We start from the raw sequence: 12,911 nt of genomic DNA on the forward strand, positions 1-12,911 counted from the left end.
TGAGGGCAAACAACAATAGCATCAGACAACTTCCACCAGTGTCTAAACATTACAAAATAATTCCAACAATAGCCATCTGGAGAGATATGATGATACTTCTGGCAAGGCAGGCACAAAATTTCTGTCTGTAGGGAAGGATAAAGATTTATAGGTGCAAGCATGGCTGTGTGGTTAACAAGTTTGTTTTCCAACCACATGGCCTTAGATTCAGGCCTACTGTGCAACTCCTTTGACAAGTATTTTCCTCAGGTTGACCAATACCTTGTGAGTTACATGGAGACCCATTGTGTGTGTGTGTGTGTGTGTGTATATTTAATAACCAATATAAAATGTGGGCTATTTGATTTCTCAAGTCAAGCTTTACATGATATAGAGAGAGGAGAGAAAAGTAAAAGAGAGATACAGAGTTAACATAACAAGTAGGAGGGGTGCACACACTAGGCTTAGTGGTAGGCAATGAGTAAAGGAATGCTATACACATATACAGTAAGAAAGAATCATAGAGATAAAGGAGGAAGAGGGAGCCAATGACTAATAAATATTTTTGTTTATACCATATTTCTTGTTATTATCCATTGTAGATAAATATACTTCCAAAGTTAGCCCATCAGATGATGAGTAACACTAATATATACATATACTACATATATGTACATGCACACGTGCATGTACATGTGAGTGTGTGCATGACAATTAGCATTTCCATGTCTCACATAAGACTGTGAAGGAAAACAAAGCAGTAGGCATGTTTACATTTCCAGTGAACATTACATCTTGTAGCTTCATTATCAAAGTGGTGGAATAAAAACTCACTTGGAAAACAGAAAAGAGTTGGCAATAGGAAAAGCATCTGATTGTGAAAATACTACCTTGGAATAAGTACCAGTCCAAGTCATGCTAACATAGGAAAGCAGGCATAAGATAAATAAACAAACAAGCAAGTCTCCTGTAGAGTAAAGTATGCAATCTGAGTAATCTGGCAAGGGTCTGTTTTGACAAATAATGCAAAAGAGAATTTGGGGAATGTTGCTACGGTTGAATTATTGCGAGGAGAGAAAATTTTAACACAAGTAAAACACAAAACTTATCAACTTATTAAAAACACAAGTAAAACTTATCAACATTACATAAACTTTATTTTTGGTTCTAATGTATTATATCACTAGTAGTCATTCAATTGACTTTCATCGAGGGGTAGAGAGTAGAGTCAACTTCAAGAAGATCCATTCGCAAAACTTCAAAATATAATTGTTGTTTCTTAAACAGTTGGCACAATGCCACCAATATGTGAAGCATAATGAAGAATAAGAATAATAGTTTCAGTTGACTCCAAGTACTTATTTTAATGATCCCAGAGGGATAAAAGCCAACCCAACTTGAAAAATAAAGAATGATAGTGATCTCTGTTTTTCTACAAGAATACATATTGAAGAGTTATCAATTTAATCAACCCACAATTACGTGGCTGCTCTTTTACCAACTCCAAAAGGATGAAAGGCAAAATCAAGCCAAGCAAGTTTCAATTCAAAACATAAAGTAACATAGCTAAAGAGTACAAGATATTTCATCCCTCATTCTATCAATCCTGACGTTTCACTAATAACCATTTCTCACACTACTATGGGACCAATTTACCTTAGTATATGTCTGGTATACACTTTATTGATTCTGAGATTAGAATTAGGGGAGCAGGCATAACTGTAAGGTTAAAATATTCCCTTCACAACTACATGGTTTCAAGTTCAATTCCAGTGCATAGCATCTCCCATCTCACAATTGATAAAGTATTTATCAGACATGCCTGCTCCCACAGCTTGAGGTAAAACAAAGTCTTGCAAAGGAAATTCAGTAAATGGAAAGACATGAAAGACCATAAGAGAGACTGCTCCTGTTTTTTTATGCTTAACACTATCACCTGGTCTCTTGGTGCTTTTAGCAGAGTTTTTGCTGTGAGTATTCAGGTTAGATCACCAGTCTGAGGATAACTTCTTCTCTAAACAGTAATCTCATGATTCATATTGGATATGTATTTTTGTGTGTTTCAATCACTATAAGAAATATATGACTCTACAGCTTGGCTAGGGATGAGCAATAAATGACAATACCAGAAACAAACCACTACATCATATGATCAATAGAAAACAACATCTGCTCTGTAGCCAATATTATTTCAAGCATTGCAGCAAACACAACAAATGTCATCGTCATCATTGTCGTTTAACATCCGCTTTCCATGCTGGCATGGGTTGGACAGTTTGACTGAGGACTGGTGAGCCAGAAGGCTGCACCAGGCTCAATCTGATCTGGCAAAGTTTCCACAGCTGGATGCCCTTCCTAACACCAACCATTCCAAGAGTGTAGTGGGTGCTTTTACATGCTGCTGGCATGAGGGCCAGTCAGGCAGTTCTGGCAACGACCATGCTCAAAAGGCGTTTTTTATATGCTATCTGCACAGGAGCCAGTCCGGCGGCACTGGCAACGATCACACTCAAATGTTGTTTTTCATGTGTCACTGGCACATGTGCCGGTAAGGCAACAATCACACTCGAATGGTGTTTTTTACATGCCACCAGCATGGGAGCCATTCTGTGATATTTTTTTTACCTTCTAACATCTTCCCTAAAAGCATAGATTTTATCATACTTACCAAAGCAGTAACAAGAGAATATATATATGTGTGTGTGTGCACACAGCTAGTTTGTCTGTTTTTCCATGCTAGTTTGGGTTGAACAAATACCCACTGAAGTTTTTTTTCTTTTTTTTTTTTGTAGCTGAATGTTTTTCCTATTGCTAAATCCTTATCTACTTTTCAAGGAAGGGCATTTTTTTAAAATTCCACTTATCTTTCGAAGTGCAGAGCTAGAGGACATTCTGTTGACAGTGAATGCCAACATGTCACCATTTCTATTTTCTTTTTCATTAATGTTTTCATGTAAGGACACAAAATGTAAACAATCACATACATACATACATATGTGTGTGTATATCAGATAAAATAGAATCTAAAGCTTCCATAGAGTTTTCGTTTATCAATTCTATTTGCAAAGTGCTAGTCAGCTCAAGGCTACAGCAGAAATCACTTGCCCAAGGTGGCACGCAATGAAATTGAACTCAAGATAATGAGGTAACAATGTGAACTCTATCCACTCACCCATTTATAGGCATAGAACCTGAACACAGTTAAGATTTGGGGGTGGGAAGAGTGACTGAAATGTAGTGTGGAATATAGAAAATACAGTCAACAAAATCCACACTTCAGTTTCAACTCTTCTAAAAGTGATGATGTGCGTACATGTGTGTGTGTGTGTGATAATCATTGTCATCATGTTAATGTGCACTTTTTCCATGCTTGCATGAGTTGGACAGAATTTGTTGAGGCGGATTTTCAACAAGTAGATGCCTATCACCAAAATTCACCTATTTCCAAGTAAGATAATATTTCCCCATGGCCCAACAGGTTTTCACAGAAGATGAAAATGAAGGAGAGTTGGATGTGCATTCATTGCACATTCAAGTAACCCCAGAATCTTTGAAATAAATTGCTATTCATTATGCTACAGAGTAGAAAATGATGCACTAACCCACAGCCAATATTCAGAAAAATTAGTATTTACTACCAAAAAGTAACAGCGGAAACTGCAGAAACATGGACACAATTTAATCTTCTTCAACTACACAAAATGACAATCAATACATGTAACATGGAAACAGTCTTCTGATTCACTTTCCCTCATCATAAGCAAGACATAACTAAAGCCTTTAAAATCACAACTACTATACTACACAGTCATTGATGATATTTCCTAGCAATTTCAGTCAAAGCATAGTAAAATCTTTCCAAAGAGTAGTTATATTTTTCAGACCCTGAAAATACCCAAGCTCCAAACATCTCTCTACAAGGCTCAAATAAAAATTGCAATGGAAAACTTCCCCCACACAGAGAATGGTGCTGCTGTTACACACAGAGACATTACTGACTGCACCCAAATGAAATACATCAAACAAATTAGCATAAAAACTTTTTCAACAACACACTGTAACAGTTAGAGAAATGATGTAGTTTCTTCACCCTAATTCTTCTACCACAACTATAACAGTCTAGCCTTTTAGAGTTAGCTAGTTATTTGCCACCTCAACCCATGAACACTCATCATGCCCATTTCTCTTCCTCTTGCACTAACCACTATTTTCAATCTTTTTCTCCTAAAACATCAACTTTTTGGAATTTCCAACCTACACATGCTGTTCCAATTAGTATCAACTTACTTCTGTTTGAACTGAACATCAACCACATCAAATAGACCAGTCTCTGTAAAAGTTTTATCCTTCCAACCAAAAGCATAAAAAAGAAAAGAAAAAAACTCTACAAATACTGGGAGAAATATACTATAACCCACAATATAATGATTAAAATGTATTGCAAAATATTTTCTCTTCGTGATTAGAATATAATTTCCAGTTGCTCAAGAACAGCAAAGGTGAAATATGTTAAGGGACATCAAGAATCCTACTGCAAACAAACACAATTCAAAAGGCAATAACAAGGTAAATGTTTAGAAAAATATATTGTATACCATACTGAGGTCTCCACTAATATTATGTCAACAAGCTCTATAGTACTCGTAGAGCACGCCTTCAAAGATGACATACCCTAGCAGAATATAGCTCATTCCATGTCACTCAGATAACATCACATGACTTCTAAAATATACTGTGAAATCAGATGAGGGAAAATAATTCAGCAGCATTTCTTGGAAAAGAGTAGATAAGGTTCCAGCATTTAATAATGAATTAAAATCTTGTGGTCTTAATTGTTGCCACCCTACGCCAATCCTCAACAACAGAAACAAATTTATTTCATACTGACAACATAATTGCACATTCTTTCTCATGAACCTCAAAATAGACCCACTGGTGAATAAAAAAAAAATCATTTAATAAAAATTATATTAAACGACAGTACAAGAAATGCTATTTGTAATTCATCATCAAAATCAGTTGCTTGTGATTGAATTAAACCATGGCAGATGTTCAGGTGCAATAAAGACTGTAAACAAACAGGAAACAACTTCTATCTCATTCCAGGGTGAAAAACTAGAGGTAGTCGATAGCTTCCGCTATCTGGGCGACCAAGTTAGTAGTGGGGGTGGGTGTGCTGAAAGTGTAGCTGCTAGAATAAGAATAGCCTGGGCAAAGTTTAGATAGCTCTTACCTCTGCTGGCGACAAAGGGACTCTCACTCAGAGTAAAAGGCAGACTGTATGACGCATGTGTACGGACAGCCATGCTACATGGCAATGAAACATGGGCTGTAACTGCTGAGGACATACGTAAGCTCGCAAGGAATGAAGCCAGTATGCTCTGTTGGATGTGTTATGTCAATGTGAATACCCGTCAGAGTGTAAGTATCTTGAGAGAAAAGCTGAACATTAGAAGCATCAGTTGTGGTGTGCAAGAGAGACGATTGCGCTAGTATGGACATGTGGTGAGAATGGATGAGGATAGCTGCGTGAAAAAGTGCCACACCCTAACAGTTGAGGGAACCCGTGGAAGAGGTAGGCCCAGGAAGACCTGGGCTGAGGTGGTGAGGCAAGACCTTCGTACATTGGGCCTCACCGAGGCGATGACTACTGACCGAGACCTTTGGAAATGTGCTGTGCATGAGAAGACCCGGCAAGCCAAGATCGTTGCCAGTGCCCCTGGACTGGCTCTTGTGTGGGTGGCACATAAGATGCACCATTTTGAGCGTGGCCGTTGCCAGTACCGCCTGACTGGCTTCCGTAGGATTTTCGAGCGAGATCGTTGCCAGTGCCCCTGGACTGGCTTGTGCGGGTGGCACATTAAAGACACCATTTCGAGCATGGCCGTTGCCAGTATCGCCTGACTGGTCTTCGTGCAGGTGACACGTAAAAGCACCTACTACACTCTGTGAGTGGTTGGCATTAGGAAGGGCATCCAGCTGTAGAAACTCTGCCAAATTTAGATTGGAGCTTGGTGTTGCCATCCGGTTTCACCAGTCCTCAGTCAAGTCGTCCAACCCATGCTAGCATGGAAAGCGGACGTTAAACGATGATGATGATGATGTATAACACTATACTGTACTTTGACATATATATATATATATATATATATATATATATTATATTGAGATATTTGAAATGAAGCCATCACTCAGAATTAAAGATTAAAAGATTACTTAGTAGTGTGAACCAAACTTACTATTAATTGTTTTAGGTGTCTAAATAGTTGCAAACATACATAGACATGCTCTCAACTTCCCACCATTGACCCGGTTAAATATCCAGAATCTAACAGCCGGAGGAAGAGAATGATGCATCAATACATGGTTGATACTCATTTTAGCCAAGTAGACAGGGGCAATGTCAAATGAAATACCTTGCTCAGTCCAGAGATTCAACATATGATATACACCCAACACCCAAGTCACAAAGCTATACATGCACACACATATAGGCATAGACATGTCTGCAGAGTTGAGTGGTTCATCTACTAACAACATGGTTTCAGATTTAGTCCTACTTCATGGCAACTTGAACAAGCCTCTTCTTCTCTAACCTGAGGTTCACTAATGCTTTGTCATCATCATCATCGTTTAACGTCCGCTTTCCATGCTGGTATGGGTTGGACGATTTGACTGAGGACTGGTGAACCAGATAGCTGCACCAGGCTCCAATCTGATCTGGCAGAGTTACTACAGCTGGATGGCCTTCCTAACACTAACCACTCTGAGAGTGTAGTGAGTGCTTTACGTACCACCGGCACAAGGGCTAGTCAGGCGGTACTGGCAACAGCCACACTCAAAATGGTGTTTTTTACGTGCCACCTGCACAGGAGCCAGTCCAGCAGCACTGGCAATGACCTCGCTCGAATGTATTTTCACATGCCACCGGCATAAGTGCCAGTAAGGCAACGCTGGTAATGATCACGCTTGAGTGGTGCTTTTTACGTGCCACTGGCCCAGAAGCCAGTCAGCTGCTCTGGCAGTGATCGTGCTTGGATGATGCTCTTAGCACTCCACTCATTAAATTTGATTCAATTTTGATTTCACTTGCATCAACAGGTATTCGCAAGCAGAGTTTAGTGTCCAATGAAGGAGAGGTATGCATAAGTGGGCTGGTTACACCCCTGGCATAGGCCACAGGTTATGGTCTCACTTGGCTTGCCAGGTCTTCTCACACACTGCATATTTCCAAAGGTCTCGGTCACTAGTCATTGCCTTGGTGAGGCCTAATGTTTGAAGGTCGTGCTTCACCACCTCATCTCAGGTCTTGCTGGGTCTACCTCTTCCACAGGTTCCCTCAACTGCTAGGGTGTGGCACTTTTTCTCACAGCTATCCTCATCTATTCTCGCCACATGACCATACCAACACAGTCGTCTCTCTTGCATACTACATCTGATGCTTCTTAGGTTCAACTTTTCTCTCAAGGTACTTACACTCTGTCGAGTATACACACTGACATTACACATCCAGCGGAGCATACTGGCTTCATTCCTTGTGAGCTTACGCATGTCCTCAGCAGTCACAGCCCATGTTTGACTGTCATGTAGCATGGCTGTTTGTACACGTGTCATACATTCTACCTTTTACTCTGAGCAAGAGGCCTTTGTCACCAGCAGAAGTAAGAGCTCTCTGAACTTTGCCCAGGCTATTCTTATTCTAGCAGTTACACTTTCAGCACACCCTCCCCAGCTACTGACTTGGTCACCTAGGTAATGGAAGCTATCAACTACCTCTAGTTTTTCTCCCTGGAATGTAGTGGAAGTTGTTCTCTGCACATTTTCAGTGTTTTTTGCTCGTGAGCATCTGCCACATACAAAAACTATCTTCCCTTCCAGACTTGGCTGTGTATTATGTTCTTGAGCAAGACACTCTATTTCACATTGCTCCAGTTCATTTAGCAGCAGAAATGAATTGCAATGTCATTGGTGCCAAGCTGCACTGGCTGTTGCCTTTCCTTTGGACAGCATTAGTAGCATGGAGAGGAGAGACTGATATGCATGAGCAACTGTTGGTCTTCCACAAAACAACTTTGCCTGGATTGTGCCTCAGAGGGGAACTTTCTAGGCATAAACCCATAGCGTGGGTCTTTGCACTTTTATACATATATGAAAGAACATACACAAATATATATATATATATATATATATATATATATATATATATATATATATAAAAATAAGCAACACGGATTTCAAAGGTGATTGCAGTACGCACGTTTCATGCTACTTCTATTTATTTAAGTAATGCGAGCATTACCTTAAATGCAATATGAAGAGCAATATTCAGCTGCACGAAAATGCAGAAAAATTACTGTAGAAAAGACATATAAATGTGGCAACATTTCAAATCCAAGTGGGAGAGAGAATATATAAAAATCCAAATGTGAGGAAGAATACATAAGTCCATCTTGACATAGCCGAGTCTATCATTTTCTGCATTTTCGTGCAGCTGAAGATTGCTCTTCATATTGCATTTAAGGTAATGCTCGCATTACTTAAATAAATTGAAGTAGCATGAAATGTGCGTACTGCAATCACCTTTGAAATCCGTGTTGCTTATTTTTTTATTTTAATCACCTATCCTTTTGGGATGCGATATTCGGGTGCCTACGCATAAGTACCATATTCAACTTTGAATCTATATCTAAACCGTCTATATATATATATATATATATATAAGTATGCATATATACACAGATATTGATATATGTGCACATACATACATATAAATACATTATGTATCTTCTGTGAAACATGCCAGGCCATGGGGAAATATTACGTTACTTAGAAGTTGGTATCAGGAAGAGCATCCAGCCACAAAATTTCTGCCACAACCAACTTTGTCTAATACATGTGAGCATGGAAAAATAGATGTTAAAACAATTTATATATTACATATACACAGAGAAATGTATGATTGTAATGTATGTATATATTATATTTGAAGACACCTATACTAAATTTTTACCTGTTTAATATTACCTATTGTTATTTTTAACCCTATGCAAACTTATTATTTTTCATATAGTCCTTATTTTTTTTTTTACTTCGTTCGAGTTGCATGAATCAGGCCTTAATTATCTCCCTTATATTACATGTCAACTATCCAGAGTACATGAATCTCCTTGATTTTCCATTTTATTATTATTATTATTATTATTATGCTATCTTAATTGGTAATTTGCCTGTAGATGTAGCTCTCCAGTTTCCACGATGGTTTCGTTCCTATTCACCTCTGTACATGCTAGAGTTTAGTTGTCTTATTTGACAACCATGCTTCATTTCACTTCATTTCATAATTTCTCTATACCTTGTTGAAGGTTAATATTTAATTTTTTACTGAATGAATACTAATGCTGTAATGCTATTTCTCATTCTTCGAAAATTTACTCAATCACCCACTAAAATGAGATTCCAGTAATAACGCCAAACTGTTCGAATTTCTTTACATTTAGAACTTAGAATATATCTCAGTTATTCTTTGTTAATTCCAGAGGCATTTTATACTTACTACCTTCATTGTTTTTATATAAGCTTTTAACTCTTACACTTTCAGTTTGACAAGCCACCTTCGCCGAAACTTCGAAATCACAATCGTTCTTTCTGTTTATGATGATTTGGGAGGGGGGGGGTTTAATAATTTTTAAAGTTGTTATATTTAAATTTTAACAACACTGTGTGAATCATGATACATACTGTCCATGCATATCGTAAAAAGTAACTTATAAGAGTTGGCAGCAGGAAGAGCAACAAAAAGGAACCATGTGTATGAGACTTATTTGGCCTGCAAGGCAAGCAATAGTTAATATTTAAGAATTAAAAATCCGGGTGAATTGACTGGACAATTTAGAATGAAGAGACGGCGAATAATCATTGTGCTTCTTTAGTTATTTTCATTATCCTCGTTGTTGTCTTTTTCCTTTTTAATCAATTGAAAAATAATAAATGCAAATACACACATTTGTGTGTGCAGCATGTAAGTTAGAGAGAGAGGGAGAAATAGAGTAAAACAGTATTCACACACAGATACTCATTATTGTTAACCATTTGGAGGTAAGAGAAAGTTGACAGCGCCGGTTTCATTTCCCGGTGGGTCATGTCGCTTCAGTTAGGTAGCAATCAATTACTCTATTGGAAGTTGTGACGTCTTACTTTATCCACACTATAAACAGGAGGCACATTGTATATGAAGAAAAAAATTGTTTTTCTTCTTTACATAAAAGAAACAGTCATTTTCATGGAAATTACTATCATATAATTTTGATCAATTTCGTCGCTCAGCCTTCCGGGATTAACAAGTATCAACAAAACATTTCAATAATCTGTGTTCTGTTGCAAAAATGTGTAGCCATGTGCCAATGTTAGAAACCATTACCAAATAGAACTGATGATGAGGTTGCCTCTACGTGCTCTCTCCACTTGCTAAGGGCTAAACAACAATAACTGTTGTTTTCTTAAAACCCAACTCAGTTAAGAAGGCAACGTGTCTATATTTTTAAAAATCATTACTAATACTATCAAGATTTAAAAAAAATTCATTGTCGTATATTAAGACAGCTCATAGTTCAAATTTTAGTGGAATTATGTTTAACTTTTAACTCATCAAGGAGTATGTGATAGTAACATACTGGTGTCACATTAACTGATTATTCCCCCACCCCCATTCAAAAATTTGTCGAATGCATGATAAACAAATATTTTAAAACAACTCACATTTGACTCAAAGAGATTCATTTAGGGAGCAAACAAGCTGCGAATACCGGTCGCTTGGGTTGATACAAGATGAATCGATTTATATCGTGTTCTTTAAAATATAGGTGCTTGGAGGTGGTAGAGTTCTTTAAGCTAACCATAAAATGACCAGCATATTAGGATCGAAGAGTGAAATAGAGCAGGATGGTTGTTTCCATGCTGCCTGAAGCAGTATGTCCAAAGATAGTGGAAATAGCGCAAGCGATTACTTCTTTCTTACTCCCCATCCTTTTCTGTCTGGTTCCATTAGTTCGCATCGTCTAGCCAGCCGTCTGTGTCTCCTTGTCACTAACACTCCCCTGTTCAAACAATCTACTCTTCATGTAGAGCTGCACCAATACAGCATTTTCATCTTTATCGCCATATCATGTTTTTTTCCGTATAAACTTTTGTCTCTTTTTATGTAACAATTTTTTTCCCTTTCTTCTCTTCCATAAATCACACTAGACACCAATATTTTTAGACAGCAAATAGAAAAACACAACAATAACAAAAGCACCCAGCTTCTGTCAGTGAAATGAAAATAAAGATGCAACTAAGAAAAACGATAATGATTTATCTAACTATTATTAATTAACAACAATAACACTGAGAAAAATAGCACAATATTTTCTGATCAAAATATTCACCAAAACCCTTAATATAAACATTGCGTATAAATACACAAGTTGTATGTGTGTGTGTATATATATATATATATATATATATATATATATATATATATATACAATGTGTGCGTGTACATATCGAACCAACTTGCCTGTGTAATTAAGAAAACAAATAGAGGAGGAAAATTATTGACTGGAAAGTTGTTTTAGCTGATTTACACTTTTTGTTGTTATTGTTTTGGAAAGGAAAGTGGGAAGTGAGTAGTTTAAGGAATTTGTTTGAAAAAAAAAATCTTACATTTCAATGTAGTCGTTGTGTGAATAATCTATAATCTCTGACCGATTCCTTCCATCTGGACACCGAACGATGCCGGTAATGTTTGTATTCTGATAACAATTACACGATACAAGCAAGGTACTCCAATGTCGCCGTCTCTCGCGTTAAGGTGAAAGTGAGAGACGAGCATTAAGCGACAAACACGGTTATCTCCCTTGTACACTCATTAATTAGCCTTTCTTTCTCTTTTTAATTTGTTTGCTTTTTTAATTCGCTTTTAAAAATCTTTAAATGTATTTTTACTTTTCCCTCATATTCCTTCTTTCATTCGTTTGTTCTTTCTTATTTACTTTTTTTTCTCTTATTCTCCCTCATTACCTATTTCATCCACGCACACGTATGTTTATGTATGTATATGTATAATAAACTTACTCCTCTTTAAATACCGTTTCTTTCGTTACTTAGTTCTTAAATGGTTCACCTTACTCTCTCACTCCCTCGCTCCCCCCTTCTTTCTTTCTATCTTCTCTCTCTCTCTCTCAGTTTCACATTTATTTCCTTGTTCTTCATCGATTTCTCATGTTCTCTCCGCCACTTTCCTCATTATTTTTCTAAGTTAAATTTCACTGACTTTTTTCTTTTATTAACCCCTGTTTTTTTCTCCTATTCTCTAAATCTCCCCCCCCCCCAATGTTACTTCCTCTCACATTCCTTCCCTTCCCACCTTTTCGTTCTAATTACAGATATGTAGGCCACATCTTGTTACTCAACACTCCTTTAAGCAGTGTTTACTTTTGATTCCATCACCGTATTTTTTAAATTACTATTTAAATTTTTTTTTTCCGATTTCATTTTTACGGTTTTCCCGACATAAATTGGTTAATAATATACACTTAAATAGTTTTGCTGTAGCTTATTCTTTACTTTAATCTCTCCTTTATTTTATCAGAATAACTAATTCTTGTCTGTGTAATTTTTACAAGCATTTTGTCCGCCTCGCAAAACCAGAATGAATAAGGGTGAAAGGAGACTTTTGAAACATGTAGACGATTAAAAATTACGTTTTAAAACTAAATGAATTATAATTTAGTAATTCTCAAAATGTTTGAAAGCGTTTAACGTTATCGAATGATAAGAATATATATTTTCGAAACTAAATGAATAAATGTTGAAAACAATTTCATCAATGCAGAGTTTCGGAATAAGCACCACCATCACGTAACTTTTACCCCTTTTTTTTTTTTTTTTTTTTT

General features: G+C 37.0%; 1 protein-coding gene across 5 annotated transcripts in view; it reads right to left on the reverse strand.

The window, feature by feature from the left end:
- LOC106880514 (protein PHTF2) overlaps positions 1 to 12,911 on the reverse strand; it is a 93,528-nt gene that overhangs the window by 73,366 nt on the left and 7,251 nt on the right. For 2 of the 5 annotated variants that reach the window (XM_089348731.1, XM_089348721.1), the window contains exon 1: positions 10,735 to 11,074. The exons of 1 other annotated variant lie outside the window; for it this stretch is intronic. The gene's annotated coding sequence lies outside the window, so the exon portion shown is untranslated. Of the gene's footprint in view, positions 1 to 10,734; positions 11,075 to 11,679; positions 12,103 to 12,911 lie in introns of those variants that run through there. 2 more of the 5 variants (XM_089348719.1, XM_089348729.1) reach the window with 2 other exon arrangements.

Source organism: Octopus bimaculoides, chromosome 3 (assembly GCF_046866305.1).
Source record: "Octopus bimaculoides isolate indiv1 chromosome 3, ASM4686630v1, whole genome shotgun sequence".
Classification (NCBI taxonomy): domain Eukaryota; kingdom Metazoa; phylum Mollusca; class Cephalopoda; order Octopoda; family Octopodidae; genus Octopus; species Octopus bimaculoides.